Here is a 15,422-nt window from a genome sequence, read left to right on the forward strand (position 1 = left end):
TGGAAAGCACATAAGCACATGATTAAGTACTTCCCTGAATTGGGACCATAATATTTTTCCTATTCAAACATTCATCTTAATATATTACTGTTTAGGGTATACAACATATCTGTTGCACACTTCAGTGTGGTGAGTTACTATTGCTCTAGGGCACCACCAACACAAAATTTTAACTTTTTTCCAAACTGAATAAAGTAATTTCAGGTACTACTTAGGTCTCTGAGACCCCCACAAACTTTCAGGGTCTTACAATATATTTCACCTGCCACGTTTTTCCTATATCCTGTAGCTTGTGAAAATCCTATATAAAGAACAGGAAAAATTAACATTTTCAAAAGCACCTCAGAGACTTAGGAGCCCAAGGGCTGGTCTACACTGAAAGCTGTACCAGTGTAATTATGTAAGTGGGGGTGTGATATTTTTGCTGATATAGTTAGTCCAGTAAAAGCCCTAGTATGGACACAGAAATACCAGTATGAAAAGTGCTTTATGCTGGTACTACAGTTCCCAAACCAGAATAAGCTATATTGGTATAAGCACTTCTATACTGATATAACTGTGCCCACATAGGGGAGTTGGGAAAAGAGGGGTTTGCTGCTTCAACTACACACATATCCATAAAGGTTATGGTGTTAGCCATAGGAGATGTCTACTTAGACTTAAGCCACAAATTCAAATCCTAGCAGGCTTGACTCAATCCTTTGTCCTATGTAGGAAATTAGGGTGTCGTGCACTGTGTGTGTGTGTGTGTGGGGGGTGTCTTTGTGAAAGGATTTAATTGATATCCTGTCTGTTCTGCATGGTCAAATTTAATGGCTCTTTAATAAGAGTAGGGGTTCTTGGAAGAAATTCACCCCCTCCAACATGGGCACACAAAATATTGTGCAGCGTGCTGTGCAAAAGAGGTGGCTGCATTTCAGTTGTGCTGCGTGTGGACAGTCGTGAAATACACTGGGATCTTCTGTAATGAAAAATATATTTATTTTACAGAAGGGGAGGTGGTCCAGAAAATTAACTGAGGTTGAATGCCCCAGACCTTTTACTCTATCTGAACACGATCACTTTAATAGCTTGTATCCTGTGCACTGGGGAAATGAAACTAAAGGATAAACTTCCTGAGCAATTAATGTATAATGATATAATTGTGTTAATCTTATTGGGAAAAATTTAGCATTGAAAGGGGAAATGCAGTAGCAATAACTACACATTTATCCAGGAACAGTAAGAGAATACTATTGACCAGATCCGCAACTGGTAGCTACACTGATTCATACCAGTTTAAGAGCTGGCTCTTGCATGTGCATAACGTGGTCACATTAATATTTCTGTAGGAACCTTACTTACCTTTTCCCATTTGCTGACTATTTTAATGTTTCGTTTACCTAATTTTAACTACAGTTGAACCCTGTTATGTCGCCGGCCTAGGGGTTTGCCAAAAATAGTCGAGATAACCGATGATCGAGATAAACCCCTATCCACCCCCCCACCCCTGAACTCCCCTGCCCTCTCTCCAACACCCCCTCCCTGCCCCCTTACCGCGGTGCCTGCACGTGGCTGAATCCGGCGAAGCGGGACGGGGAAGCGGGGCCGGGCGGCCGTGGACGGGGACCCGGAGCCGGGCAGCCAAAGAAGCGGGACCCGGTAAGCGGGCCGGGCGGCAGGCGAAGCGGGACCGGGTAAGCGGGGACCGGCGAAGCGGGGACCGGGCGGGCGGCGAAGCGGGGACCGGCGAAGCGGGGCCGGGCGGGCGGCGAAGCGGGGACCGGCGAAGCGGGGCCGGGCGGGCGGCGAAGCGGGGACCGGGTATTCGGGGCCGTGCTGGCTGGCGGGGACAGGCAGGGACCGGGTTTGCGGGGCCGGGCGGGCGGCGAAGCGGGGACCGGCGAGGCGGAGCCGGGCGGGCGGCAGGCGAAGCGGGGACCGGCGAAGCGGGGCCGGGCGGGCGGCAGGCGAAGCGGGGACCGGCGAAGCGGGGCCGGGCGGGCGGCAGGCGAAGCGGGGACCGGCGAAGCGGGGCCGGGCGGGGCCGGGCAGGGACCGGGCATGCGGGGCCGGGCGGGCGGGGCCGGGCGGGCGGGGCCGGGCAGGGACCGGGCATGCGGGGCCGGGCGGGCGGCGAAGCGGGGCCGGACGGACGGCGAAGCGGGGCCGGACGGACGGCGAAGCGGGGACCGGCGAAGCGGAGCTGGGCGGGCGAGAGGCAGGCGAAGCGGGGACCAGGTATGCGGGGTTGGGCGGGCGGGACGGGCATGGACTGGGTATGCGGGGGCGGGCGGCGCAGCCGAGCCGGGCGGGCGGCGAAGCGGGGACCGGGTATGCGGGGCCGGGCGGGCGGGGCCGGGCGGGGACCGGGTATGCGGGGCCGGGCGGGGACCGGGTAAGCGGGCCGGGCGGGCGGCCGGCCGGGGGGGGACCGGCTAGGCTGGGCCGGGCGGGCGGGGCCGGGCGGGGACCGGGTATGCGGGGCCGGGCGGGCGGGGCTGGGCGGGGACCGGGTATGAGGGGCCGGGCAGGCGGCGAAGCGGAGGCGGGCGGTCGGGCGGGCGGCGAAGAGGGGCCCGGCGAAAGGGAGCGGGGCGGGCGGCTGGCGACGCGGGGCCGGACGGACGGCGAAGCGGGGCCGGACGGACGGCGAAGCGGGGACCGGCGAAACGGAGCCGGGCGGGCGGCAGGCGAAGCGGGGACCGGGTATGCGGGGCCGGGCGGCTGGGGACGCGGGGAGCCGGGCGGCTGGGGACGCGGGGAGCCGGGGACGCGGGGAGCCGGGCTCGAGATATTAGGGTTCGGGGAATCGACATAAGGGATGAGAAACCCATAAGACAGACAAAGAGGGAGTTTGGCGGTTCCACTTGTAAAACGTCGACTTAATAGGGTTGGCAAGTTAACCGAGGTCGAGATAAATGGGTTCGACTGTATATAGAGACGTATGGCATACATGAGTATGCTATGAAGAGACAAGTCACATTAATCAGAGGCAAAAGTGTGTTACTCCAAACTTTAAAATTCCATTCTATTTAATTTAAATAGGTTAGTTATGTTCTCAAGGAAGTTGTCCTTTGAAATGGAAAGGAGGACTTTGCCCTCATGGGGCAGCATAGACTATTAGCTCCGAATACAATCTAATTTGTACAAATTTCCCCCACTGGAGATAAATTAGCTTAAAAAGATAAACTTAATTACTGAATTCTCAGGAAATTCATTCTGGTGTGAAGATAAAAGTTTATAACATTGATGTAAAAAGACCAGACTTGTCCTTCAGTTCAACAATTAAAGCATCCTGACCATAAGTGTGACCCCAAATTTGGCTCAATACAGAGGATTAATACTTGCTGCAAGCCAAGTTTTGAGGCTTACATTTTCTGTTCTTTCATATCATTGGGTGCCTTGAATGGGGCAGAAGCTGGGAGGAGGAAGAGGGGAGGGAGAAACAACCACCCTTACCTCTTATCTTGAATCTCCTCAGAGCAATTCAGAGGCATTCACTTGCCTGAAAGAAAAAGCATAAGACATACATAATTTACCTAGAGTTTTCCCCTAAGTCACAGTCTTCGGGACAAATCTTGTTTGTGGCCCCCCCATGCACATCTCTTGGGTCAATAGGGCTGCACAAATGTAACGGAGATCAAAATCTAGCCCTTAGGGTAAAAATTCTGTGAGTATTATTCAGTAGTCACTCCAAATGCATAGAGCGGGGGTGGGGAACCTACAGCCCATGGGCTGGATTTGGCCCGCTGCTTCATTTCAGCCAGCCTGCAACAAGTCTTGGCACCGCGGGCCAGAAACCCCGAGCCTCGGCCCCCCTACACCTCCCCTATTGGGACTGGAGCCACCAGTGCCAGCTCACCCCGCTGCGGGCGGACAGCTGGGGTTGCCAGACTGTTAAAAGTTTGGTCGGCTCAGCGCAGCTCCTGGAAGGGGCTGGCATGTCCCTGTGGACCCTAGACAGAGGGGCCATCAGGGAAGTTTTGTGCAGTGCCCCCGCTGCCAGTGCTGGCTCTGCAGCTCCAATTCGCCAGGAAGCGCGGCCAATGGGAGCTGTGGGGGCAGTGTCTGCGCGCGCCAAGCAGAGCCCCCTGGATCTTCCACCTAGGGGCGGGACATGGCGGCCACTACTGGGAGCAGTGTGGAGCCCTGGCAGGCAGGTAGCCTGCCTTAGCCCCGCTGTGCTGCCGACTGGGAGCTACATGAGGTAAGCGTCACCTGGCCAGAGCCTGTACCCCAAACTCCCTTACCCAGGTCCGAACCCCTCCCACACCCTAACTCCCTCCCAGACTCCACAACCCCACCTGCACCCCAACCCCCTGCCCCAGATGCCTGCTCCCTCACTCCAAACCCCTTGGCCCTAGCCTGGAGTCCCCTCCCACATGATGAACAGCTCATTCCTGGTCCTACCCTGTAGCCTAGGGGAAGCCCTGAGCCGCCACGTTCCCCCCCCCCCCCACACACACACACACAGAGCTGTGTGGTCCGCAACTGATGTTTTCTGTGGGTCAGTGGCCCCTGATAGAAAAAAGGTTCCCCACTCCTGGCATACAGCTATGAGAGACTTTACAGCCTAAATGTACATTCTATTTGTCTTGAAATACAGAAAACTGCCAGGGAATTGATCAGTATGTAGATTTCTCTTATGGTCCATAAAAAAAAATAAAAATAAAAATCAATTCTACTGGCCTTCAAAGTCCATTTACACCATCCTCCCCGCTTGAGCCTGTTATACGTTCTTCAGAAAGAACAAGTCAATTTTAGCTCAAAGAAAAATCCCAACATGCAAGCATTGGTCTTGAACCTCCAAATATTCTAATTTGTTCAGATCTAGGCGTAGGAGAAAGGCAACTGAATTATATGGACACCAGTTTAGTTTTCTGGAGCCATTAATAAATGTTATAAAAGGTTAGAAATGGCTTCTTACACAGTCCGTTATCTTACTTCAACAGAACAGAGACTACTAGTACTTTGGATCTCTGCATGGCCTGCCAGTCAAGGATCCTAAAGCTCTTTACAAACATTAATACAGAGTTTTTACCCAGAAAAAGAAGTGTCAAAAGACTCCAGGAAGCCCACTAGGAACTTTGCTCTTACTATTGATTTTACATGGAAGGTGCTCAGATACTACAATGAGGGGTGGAGGAATAAAACCCTTAGATAATTAATTTAGCCTCAACATCCCTCTGGGAGCAAGTATTTCCATTTTTCAGATGGAGGAAATTTGAGGGTCAGGTGAGTTTATAAACCAAGTCCAGCCCCCACTAAACTCACTGGAATGACTTCAAGTGGGAGTTAAATCAGGCCTTAAATTACTTTTCCAAAGAGACAAAGTCAGTGGCAGAGGAGGAAACCAAAACAGCTCATCTGACTCTTACCCATAGAACTATCCTTCCTCCCCCACTTACTGTAATAGTGTAAGTTACAGAACACTGTATTTGATCACTTAATTAGTAACTTTGAATTAAAAGCTATTTCCTCCTTCTGGATTAGAATACACAATCATTTTTATACACCTCTACCTCGTTAGAACGCTGTCCTTGGGAGCCAAAACAAAAATCTTACTGCGTTATAGATGAAACCATGTTATACTGAACTTGCTTTGATCCACCGGAGTGCGCAGCCCTGCCTCCCGGAGCACTGCTTTACTGCGTTATATCCAAATTCGTGTTATATCGGGTGGCGTTATATCAAGGTAGTTGTGTATATGGTGTGTGTGTATTTTTTCCCCCCATTTTAAAGGGTCCTCAGGAGAAGTACTGGACATTGTTTCCTAAAATCATAAGTCCTGGCTCCAATCCTAAAGAGCCTAGTTTAGCTGGGCTGCAGAAGTTCGTCTGTATATTTAGCATGAACCATTAAATCTATTATCAGTGAAAAGGGAGGTATAACTGAATTAGCAGAAGCTGCTTATGGCAGAAATTTAATTACTAGGCAGAATTAAAAGAAGATAAATCAATATTTTTTGGAGGCTGGTCAAGAAAGGGTTGTTGCACTAGTAATCTACCATTTGCCTCGATACTAGTGTCAAGTTACCAGGCTGGTGGTTCTACAAAATCATTTTTAGGGTTATCCCTAATAAGAGGCTGTACTGACAGACTGAAGGAAAGAAGAAAGTAACATGATGAATGACCCCTTTATGTAGCTCAGGGGTCTCAAACATGCGGCCCGCGGGCCGCATGCGGCCCGCGGAGCTCTTCCCTGCGGCCCGCGGAGCTCCCCAGGGGAGCTCCGCAGGGGCCCCCAAGAGAAAAGCGGAGGCTCCCGCCTCCGCCCCTCTCCTGGAGCCTCGGCGCATAGAGCGCCGAGTCTCCGTCCAAGCGCCTGAGCCCCGCCCCGATCCGAGCCGCGTGGGGAGGGGGCGGGGCTGGGAGCTCTGGGCTGAGCGCTGCGCTCGGCCCAGAGCTCCCAGCCCCGCCCCCTCACCACGCGGCTCTGAGCGGGACCGCCGGAGACGCGCTCGGGTAAGGGGGGGGGGAAAGCGGGACCCGCCGGGGCCGGGCCGGGGGAAGGGAAGCGGGACCCGCCGGGGCCGGGCTGGGGGGGGGAAGGGAAGCGCTCAGGGCTGGGGCAGAGGATTAGGGTGCGGGGGGATGAGGGCTCTGGCTGGGGCAGAGGATTAGGGTGCGGGGGGATGAGGGCTCTGGCTGGGGCAGAGGATTAGGGTGCGGGGGGATGAGGGGTTCATGATGAGGGGGCGCTCAGGGCTGGGGCAGAGGATTCGGGTGCGGGGGGATGAGGGCTCTGGCTGGGGCTGAGGATTAGGGTGCAGGGTCCTAGTGCCTGCCCTCCGCCAGTACTGGCAAGGCAGGCTTCCCTTACCCTGAGCCTCTCCAACCCCAAACCCTCAGCCCCAGCCAGAGCCCTCATTCCCCCCGCACCCTAATCCTCAGCCCCAGCCCTGAGCACCCCCACATCATGAACCCCTCATCCCCCTGCACCCTAATCCTCAGCCCCAGCCAGAGCCCTCATCCCCCACACCCTAATCCTCTGCCCCAGCCCTGAGCGCCCCCACATCCTGATCCCCTCCTCCCCCCGCACCCTAATCCTCTGCCCCAGCCCTGAGCGCCCCCACATCATGAATCCCTCATCCACAGCCCTCACCCCACACTCCAAACCTCTTCCCTAGCCCTGAGCCCCCTCGCATCATGAACCCCTCATCCACAGCCCTCACCCCACAGCCCAACCCTCTTCCCTAGCCCTGAGCCCCCTCCTGCATCATGTACCCCTCGCTCTCAGCCCCACAGCCCTCCTATCCCCAAACTCCGTCCCAAAGCCTGCACCCCCACCCCCTGCCGCAGCCTGGAGCCTGCATCGAGCACAGAGCCTGCATCCAGACCCCCTCCCCCACCCAAACTCCCTCCCAGAGCCTTAGGCAGTAAATCTAAGTGCGTGTTTTGTCCTTTGAGTGAGGTGCATTACTGAGTGTATATATTTATTAAAACTGCGCGCGCTTAGGGGAGGAGGTGGAGAAGAGACAGGGCAGGGGCGGGGCCTCATGGAAGGGGTGGATTGGGGGTGGGGCCAGGGGCAGCAAGGGGGCGTGTCAGTGATGCGGCCCTCGGACCAATGCACTAGTCCTCATGCGGCCCTCGGGGTCATTTGAGTTTGAGACCCCTGATGTAGCTCCTACCACACTTTGCTATATAGAGCTGGTGGAATGCAACCAATGCATCCCAAGTCACACACATTACTCAACCTGAACATATCCAAATGATCCCTTTAAATTCTAAAATGCTTATTAACTAGTAATCCTATCTTTCACACACATACACAAAGACAGAATCCAAGGTCTTCAGCATTAAAAGTCCAAGTCCCTACCACTTGAGCTGAAAGAGTAACTCCTTTAACTATAAAGAAATAGTAGGCTCTTATCCTCAGTGAGAGCCAACTATCAGAAGGAAACCAGAACATGAGCCGCAAGCCTGCTGCTTGTAAGTTATACAGACAGCCCTGACCTTGGGAGAGCTGTGTCCTGAATATGGACCTGATTTGAACTTAGTTTCCATATGTACCATCCATAACCCTGAACACCCCATAACAGCCATGTGGGGTTTTCAGCACAGCCAGGGTTAAGCACAATGTATATTTGTACTTTAATTCTGTTGTGTCTATATAGGAGGTTAAGCATCCCTTTGTAAGGTACTAGGATTTGCGAGAGATTGTGCTCACTCACTCCTGTTACCTGCAGCATTTGATTGTGTACTCTGAAGCTGTTCCATCCATGTGGCCATTATTCTTATAGAACATTCCTCTCAAAATGATGGAGCTTGAAATGTACTCAGCTCTTTTTTCCTCATTAACAGCTACTGCTTCACCCTGCACTGCTCCAATGTCCATTCATTTCCCCTTTGCTGATAATATTCTCAAATCAATAGGAGTAGTAGGCATTAAGAAGACACCAACTCACGTCTTGAAAGTTCAGCTTTAACAGTCAAACAGCATTAGGGCAAATCAGTATTGTTATTAATGCTACCTTTGCGGTCAAGTTCCTCACTACCTCATCTTCTTTCAAAAGTGCTGTGCATGCCAGCAAACTTCCTTCAGACATTATAGAGCAGAGACTGTGTCTATGTTCTCGTCTAGCAAAGCTTGCTCACTTACAGCTCTGATTTTGATTGGGATCTGCTGGCATCCCACACATTGCTCTTTCTGAACGCAAACGAGTACTCTAAGCCTTGAGAACTATGCACCTCCTTCTCTATTTCTGTGGTCATGTCAGGAACACCCCCGAGATCAAAGGGCTGCAACTCTCCCACCATGCGACAACCTTTTCTTTTTTTTAACAGGGCGCTTTGCTTGACCAGTTCTACAGCTTCTCTAGCCTTTCCCCCCCGCCCCAGTACTCCACTCTTGCGCACACTGCTATCCACGCATCTACACTACACTCACGCTCCTTCCCTAGGCCAGATGACACACTGCATCTGTCCAATACCTGCTGGCCACCCACCTACGCCTTTGGATCCCTCTGCTGGCCCAACTCTCCTCTTTAAAAGTGTCCTTAAAATTGCTACATTCACAATCTATCATGGGCCTATGGGGCAATATGGCCACGGAGCATGCGGGTGTAATTCACCAGGTCAGCATCCAGCAGTCAGGAAAGAGATTCATGCTCCCTGCAGTAAATGGTGACATGCTAACCCTACATGGAAAAACTCAGAGGAGCTGAGAAGCCAAAGTCTCACTCAGGGTCCCCCCCCGGCCAAGTTCTACCAACTGAGGGGGGGAGGGCGCGGGAGAGAGAAGAGGGAGAAGCGAGAAGATGTGGCCAGTTTGCCCTACCCTGCTCAAGAGCTTTCACGCCAAGTCCATTTCCATTCAGAAATGTGCCCAAACCCAATGATGATGTCATAAAAAGCACTTAATACTCCACAGCTCTTCTCCAGTCCTCTGCTTTGGACAGTAACATGCCACATATTCTATCTACTGAGGCACTGATTACCATAGTATTGGAACATCTGAGTCTTCCTAGTGTATTTATCTGCTCAGCTCCCCTGGGAGGTACTATTATCCCACTTTACAGATGTGGAACTGAGGCACAGAAACACCAAGCGACTTGCCCAAGATCACACAGGAAGTCTGCGGTGAAGCAAGCAACTGAATCCTGATCTCTTGAGTCCCAGGCTAATGGCCTAACCACTGGGCCATGAAAGCTCTATCCGGGAGATAGACAAAGCATGAGGGAAAACAAATACCAATAATATTAGGCACTAGCTATGGAGAGGGATCCAAGACATTCCCTATAGATTTTGTTGGTTAATTTGGAAAACCATTTACATCCACTGAATAAAAGGACAGATTCCCAGGCTACTTTGTTTTCTCACGCTTTAGAATAGTCTGTGTTTTCAGTTAGAACACAGATGTGTCTATCAACGGCCAACTCCTCATCTTCAGTTTTTCTCCTTCTGTCGTCTGCATATGAAGCATTCCACCATTAACATTTGCAACATGAAGTGTGCCTCAGTATTACAGGCAATCGCCACCTGCTTACTAAGCAAAACTGACAGTGTTTGAGAAGTTTAATCTGCAGCAGCAAGGCTGAACGCAGGCAGGCTCATCTCCCTGCAAGTGGAAAGCCAGAGAAAGAAAGTGTGATGCTAAATCACCAGTAAAAGCAAGTTTAAAAAAAAAAAGAAAAAGATTTTGGCACTGTAAGGTCTCACTCCAGTAAGCGAAAAGTGAAACAAGCCAGAGGCAGCAAACTACAAATTAGCAGATCCTGAAAATATGCTACTATATGCTATTCACTGGGTGCTTACACAAGCTCTCAAAACACAGCTTCCCCTTTTAGAGCCTTCGCTACATAAAGTTGGAATCCTACTCCTCTGATTTTTTTTTTAAATTGACAATGCCTAATGATCTAATGTGCAGTTGCACTTATATATTACTGCACAGGCAGAAGCCTCTTCCTTCATCCATTTCAGAGACAGATACAGGATCGTACTAGTCAGACAATATCTATTAAATCATCTAGTATATCCCCTGCTCTTAAACTGGAATTTTAAAGAAATATTCCAAGATACATTGACATGGTACATTGTACCCGGGTGTGTTTTATGTTGGTTTTGATTAGGATACAGAAATATTTTTTTACATCTGACAAGCTTGACTCTAAATGGTGGATGAAACACTCAAAATGAATAGTTACTGTTCATCTACAAACAGCCAGATTCACAGCATCACCGAAAGTTTGTTTATTTATTGGACATTTTTTCCTCAAGGGCTTAACAGACATTATAAAAACTGTCAGAAGTCTGCCTGGTGCAATGCAGCCTTGACTGACACTACCTTAATGCATTGCCGCAATACAAACAAAACCAAAAATCAATTATCCTTGCCAAATTCACAAGGAAAGAGTTAGAGAACAAAGTTGGTACAAAGAATAAAAATATTCAAGACTACTACAGAAGGGCTTAAGTTGGGCCAGATACATTTCAGTGCATGCAGATGCAACTCTATTGACTTTAATGGAGTTCTGCCCTCCTACAGCAAGGCTGAAATTGCACTTTTATGTTACATTAGGTACTTGACTTGAGTACTTCTTACTAATGGATGCTTTTTATAAATTGGTCAATAATTTCCCACTGAGGACAAACACACTACAATGTCCCCTTTTGCAGAAGCTTGCTGTCTAGGCATCTTCAGTGATCCATTTAGTTCCTAATGTATATTTGAAACTTCTAGCCCATTTTACACAAGCAGGGACCTTGTAAACATCCAGCATGATCTTGGGTTCTATAGAAAACAACAACAGATCACGTTAAGCAGCAGTACAAATTTAAGTAAATTTAAACAAACTATGGATAAGATGACTTCCTCAGTACTACATCAGCAAAGAAGTGCTAAGCCAATATTCATAGATAACACCAGGAGGGACAATTGTGACCATCTAGTTAATCTGACCTCCTGTATAACATAGGCCACAGGACTTTCCTTAATTCATTCCTGATTGAACTAGAGCATCTCTTTTAGATAAACTTCCAATTGTGATTTTAAAATAATTGCCAGTGATGGAGAAAAAGACGGTTACTCACCGTTGTAACTGTTGTTCTTCGAGATGTGTTGCTCCTATCCATTCCATGTAGGTGTGCGCGCCGCGCGTGCACGGCTCTTCGGAACATTTTTAGCCTAGCAACACCGGCGGGCCGGCTGGGCGCCCCCTGGAGTGGCGCCGCTATAGCGCTAGTTATATACCCCAGCCGGCCCGTCCGCTCCTCAGTTCCTTCTTGCCGGCTACTCCGACAGTGGGGAAGGAGGGCGGGTCTGGAATGGATAGGAGCAACACATCTCGAAGAACAACAGTTACAACGGTGAGTAACCGTCTTTTCTTCTTCGAGTGATTGCTCCTATGCATTCCATGTAGGTGACTCCCAAGCCTTACCTAGGCGGTGGGGTCGGAGTGAGACGTGGCAGAGTGCAAGACTGCGGAGCCGAAGGCTGCATCGTCTCTGGATTGCTGCACCAACGCGTAGTGGGAAGCGAAGGTGTGGACAGAAGACCAGGTGGCCGCTCTACAGATGTCCTGAATGGGGATGTGGGCCAGGAAGGCTGCAGATGAGGCGTGCGCTCTCGTAGAGCGAGCGGTAAGACGGTCAGCTGGCACCCCAGCCAGCTCATAGCAAGTTTTGATGCATGCGGTGATCCATGAGGATATCCTCTGAGAGGAGACCGGCTTGCCTTTCATACGTTCCGCAACCGCTATGAACAGTTGTGGCGATTGCCGGAAGGATTTTGTCCGATGTATGTAGAACGCAAGGGCCCGTCGGACATCTAGGGTGTGCAGCTGTTGATCCCGACCCGAGGCATGAGGTTTCGGGAAAAAAACGGGAAGGAAAATGTCCTGATTTACATGGAAGGCTGACACCACCTTAGGGAGGAAGGCCGGGTGAGGCCGAAGCTGGACCTTGTCCGCATGAAAGACGGTGTACGGAGGACCGGCCGTTAGGGCCTGGAGCTCGGAAACTCGCCTTGCTGAGGTTATTGCGACGAGAAAGGCCGTTTTCCACGACAGGTGGAGCAGGGAACACGTAGCCATGGGCTCAAAGGGGGGCCCCATGAGCCTGCCCAAGACCAGATTCAGGTCCCAGGGCGGAGTCGGGGCCCGCATTGGTGGGAACAAACGCTCAAGACCCTTGAGGAAGCGAGAGACCGTAGGATCAGAGAAGATGGATCGGTGACCGACGGGTGGCCTGAAGGCCGATATCGCTGCCAGGTGCACCCTTAACGATGAGAGCACAAGACCCTGCTCTTTAAGCGACCAGAGGTAGTCCAGTATCGTTGGGATAGGGACGACGAATGGATTCAGATCTCTCTGATCGCACCATATGGCGAATCGCTTCCATTTGGAGAGGTAGGTCGAGCGAGTGGAGGGCTTTCTGCTCTCCAGCAGGACCCGCTGAACCGCCGCCGAACAGGTCCGCTCCGCGTGGGTTAACCACTCAGGTACCAGGCTGTCAGATGGAGGGACTGCAGGTCCGGATGGCGGAGCCTGCCGAAGTCCTGTGTTATCAGGTCCGGCCATAAGGGCAGAGGGATGGGATCTCGTACCGATAGCTCGAGCAGCAGAGTGTACCAGTGCTGTCTCGGCCAGGCCGGAGCGACGAGTATGAGGCGGGCTCTGTCCCTCCGAAGCTTGAGAAGCACCCGATGTACGAGCGGGAACGGAGGGAAGGCATACATTAGGTGATCCGTCCAGGGGTAGAGGAAGGCGTCCGACAGGGAGCCCGTGGCGCGACCCTGGAACGAGCAGAACTGGTGGCATTTCCTGTTCTCCCTGGAGGCGAACAGGTCTATCCGGGGAAACCCCCACCTCCGGAAAAGCGTGTTGAACCACATCTGGGCGGAGGGACCACTCGTGGGACAGGAACGACCTGCTCAGGCGGTCGGCCAGCGTGTTCTGCACCCCTGGAAGATAGGACGCCACCAGGTGAATGGAGTGGGCTATACAGAAGTCCCACAGTAGCATCGCCTCCGTGCACAGCGGGGAAGATCGGGCTCCACCCTGCTTGTTGATATAAAACATCGCCGTTGTGTTGTCTGTCAACACCGCGATGCAACGCCCCTGGAGAGTGGGGCAAAAAGCTTGACAGGCGAGGCGAATGGCTCGGAGCTCTCTGACATTGATATGGAGGGAGAGCTCTCGGGGCGACCAGAGGCCTTGGGTGTGCAGGTCGGCTAGGTGCGCTCCCCACCCCAGCTCTGACGCATCCGTGGTCAGAGTGGCGGATGGTTGAAGGGGGCGGAAAGAGACTCTGGCACACACGACTGCTGGGTCCAGCCACCAAGTGAGCGAAGCGAGTGCTGGCTTCATGGGCGTGACCACCATATCGATGGAGTCGCGGTGGGGCCGATACACTGACGCGAGCCAAATTTGAAATGGGCGAAGGTGCAACCTCGCGTACTGGGTGACGAACGTACACGACGCCATGTGGCCTAGAAGGCGGAGGCAGGAACGTACTGTTGTCCGTGGGAAAGCTTGTAGGTCTCGAACTAGAGAGACCAGAGACTGATGCCGAGGTTGGGGCAGGCAGGCCCTGGCCAAATTGGAATCCAGGACCGCTCCGATGAATTCCACTCTTTGCGAGGGGGTCAACATCGACTTCTCGGCATTGATCATGAGCCCTAGACGTTGAAACAGGGCTAGGACCGTGGCCATGTGGGACGCCACCAGTTGGCGGGATGGTCCTCGGATTAGCCAGTCGTCGAGATAGGGGTAGACATGTATCCGACGACGACGGATGGCCGCGGCCACCACTGCCATGCACTTGGTGAATACCCTCGGCGCTGTAGAGAGGCCGAAGGGCAGCACTGCGAACTGGTAGTGTACATTGTTGACAACGAAGCGCAGGTAGCGCCGATGAGGAGGGTAAATGGAGACATGAAAATACGCGTCCTTCATGTCGAGGGCGGCAAACCAGTCTCCCGGATCCAGGGAGGGAATGATAGTCCCCAGGGTCACCATGCGAAACTTGAGCTTGACCAGGTATTTGTTGAGCTCTCGGAGGTCTAGTATGGGTCGTAGGCCTCCCTTCGCCTTGGGGATTAAGAAATATCGGGAGTAAAATCCCCTGCCTCGCATGTCGCTCGGCACCTCCTCTATAGCACCCAATCTCAGTAGAGACTCGACCTCTTGCAGGAGGACTTGCTCATGAGAGGGGTCCCTGAAGAGGGACGGGGTGGGAGGGTGGGAGGGAGGGGGTGAAACAAACTGGAGATGGTAACCAGACTCTACCGTGCGTAGCACCCAGTTGTCTGATGTAATCTGGGACCACGCCGGGAGGAAGTGGGAAAGACGATTGAAAAAGAACGGGGAAGGATCCGGAGGAGAGACTGATGGGCCGTCCTCGGGCGTCCCATCAAAACGCCTGCTTCGGGCCTTGGGGGCCCTTGGAAGGCGCCTGGGATTGGTTACGGCGATTGCCCGATGGGCGACATCGATTCAGTCTGCCCTTGCGTGTATTGTCCTGCCGAGACCTGGCCTGGTTGAACGGCCGAAAGGGCTGCTGCCTGAAAGGCCTCCGTTGTGTCGCAGGCGTATGCATGCCCAGCGTACGGATGGCAATGCGCCCATCCTTAAGGGTCTGTATCCTGGAGTCCGTTTTCTCCGAGAATAAGCCCTTCGTATCAAAAGGCAAGTCTTGCAGAGTATACTGGACCTCTGGCGGCAAGGTGGACGATTGCAGCCAGGAGATCCTTCTCATTGTCACCCCCGATGCTAAGGTCCTGGCTCCGGAGTCTGCAGAGTCCAGTGAGCCCTGAATAGAGGACCTGGTAGCTTTCTTGCCCTCTTCCAGCAAAGCTGAGAACTCCTGCCTGGAGGATGATGGAACCAACTCTGTAAATTTAGAGAGGGCTACGAAGTTATCGTAAGCATAGCGGGCCAGAAGAACCAACTGGTTCGCTATGCGTAATTGGAGGCCACCAGCCGAATATATCTTCCG

At 52.4% G+C, this 15,422-nt stretch overlaps 1 protein-coding gene across 2 annotated transcripts in view; it reads right to left on the minus strand.

Annotated features, from left to right (window-relative positions):
• HPCAL1 (hippocalcin like 1) overlaps positions 1 to 15,422 on the minus strand; it is a 116,352-nt gene that overhangs the window by 85,732 nt on the left and 15,198 nt on the right. The window contains exon 2 of one of the 2 annotated variants that reach the window (XM_045011304.1): positions 3,442 to 3,487. The exons of the other annotated variant lie outside the window; for it this stretch is intronic. The gene's annotated coding sequence lies outside the window, so the exon portion shown is untranslated. The remainder of the gene's footprint in view (positions 1 to 3,441; positions 3,488 to 15,422) is intronic. 2 annotated transcript variants of the gene reach the window in all.

This window comes from Mauremys mutica, chromosome 3 (assembly GCF_020497125.1).
Source record: "Mauremys mutica isolate MM-2020 ecotype Southern chromosome 3, ASM2049712v1, whole genome shotgun sequence".
Taxonomy (NCBI): Eukaryota; Metazoa; Chordata; order Testudines; family Geoemydidae; genus Mauremys; species Mauremys mutica.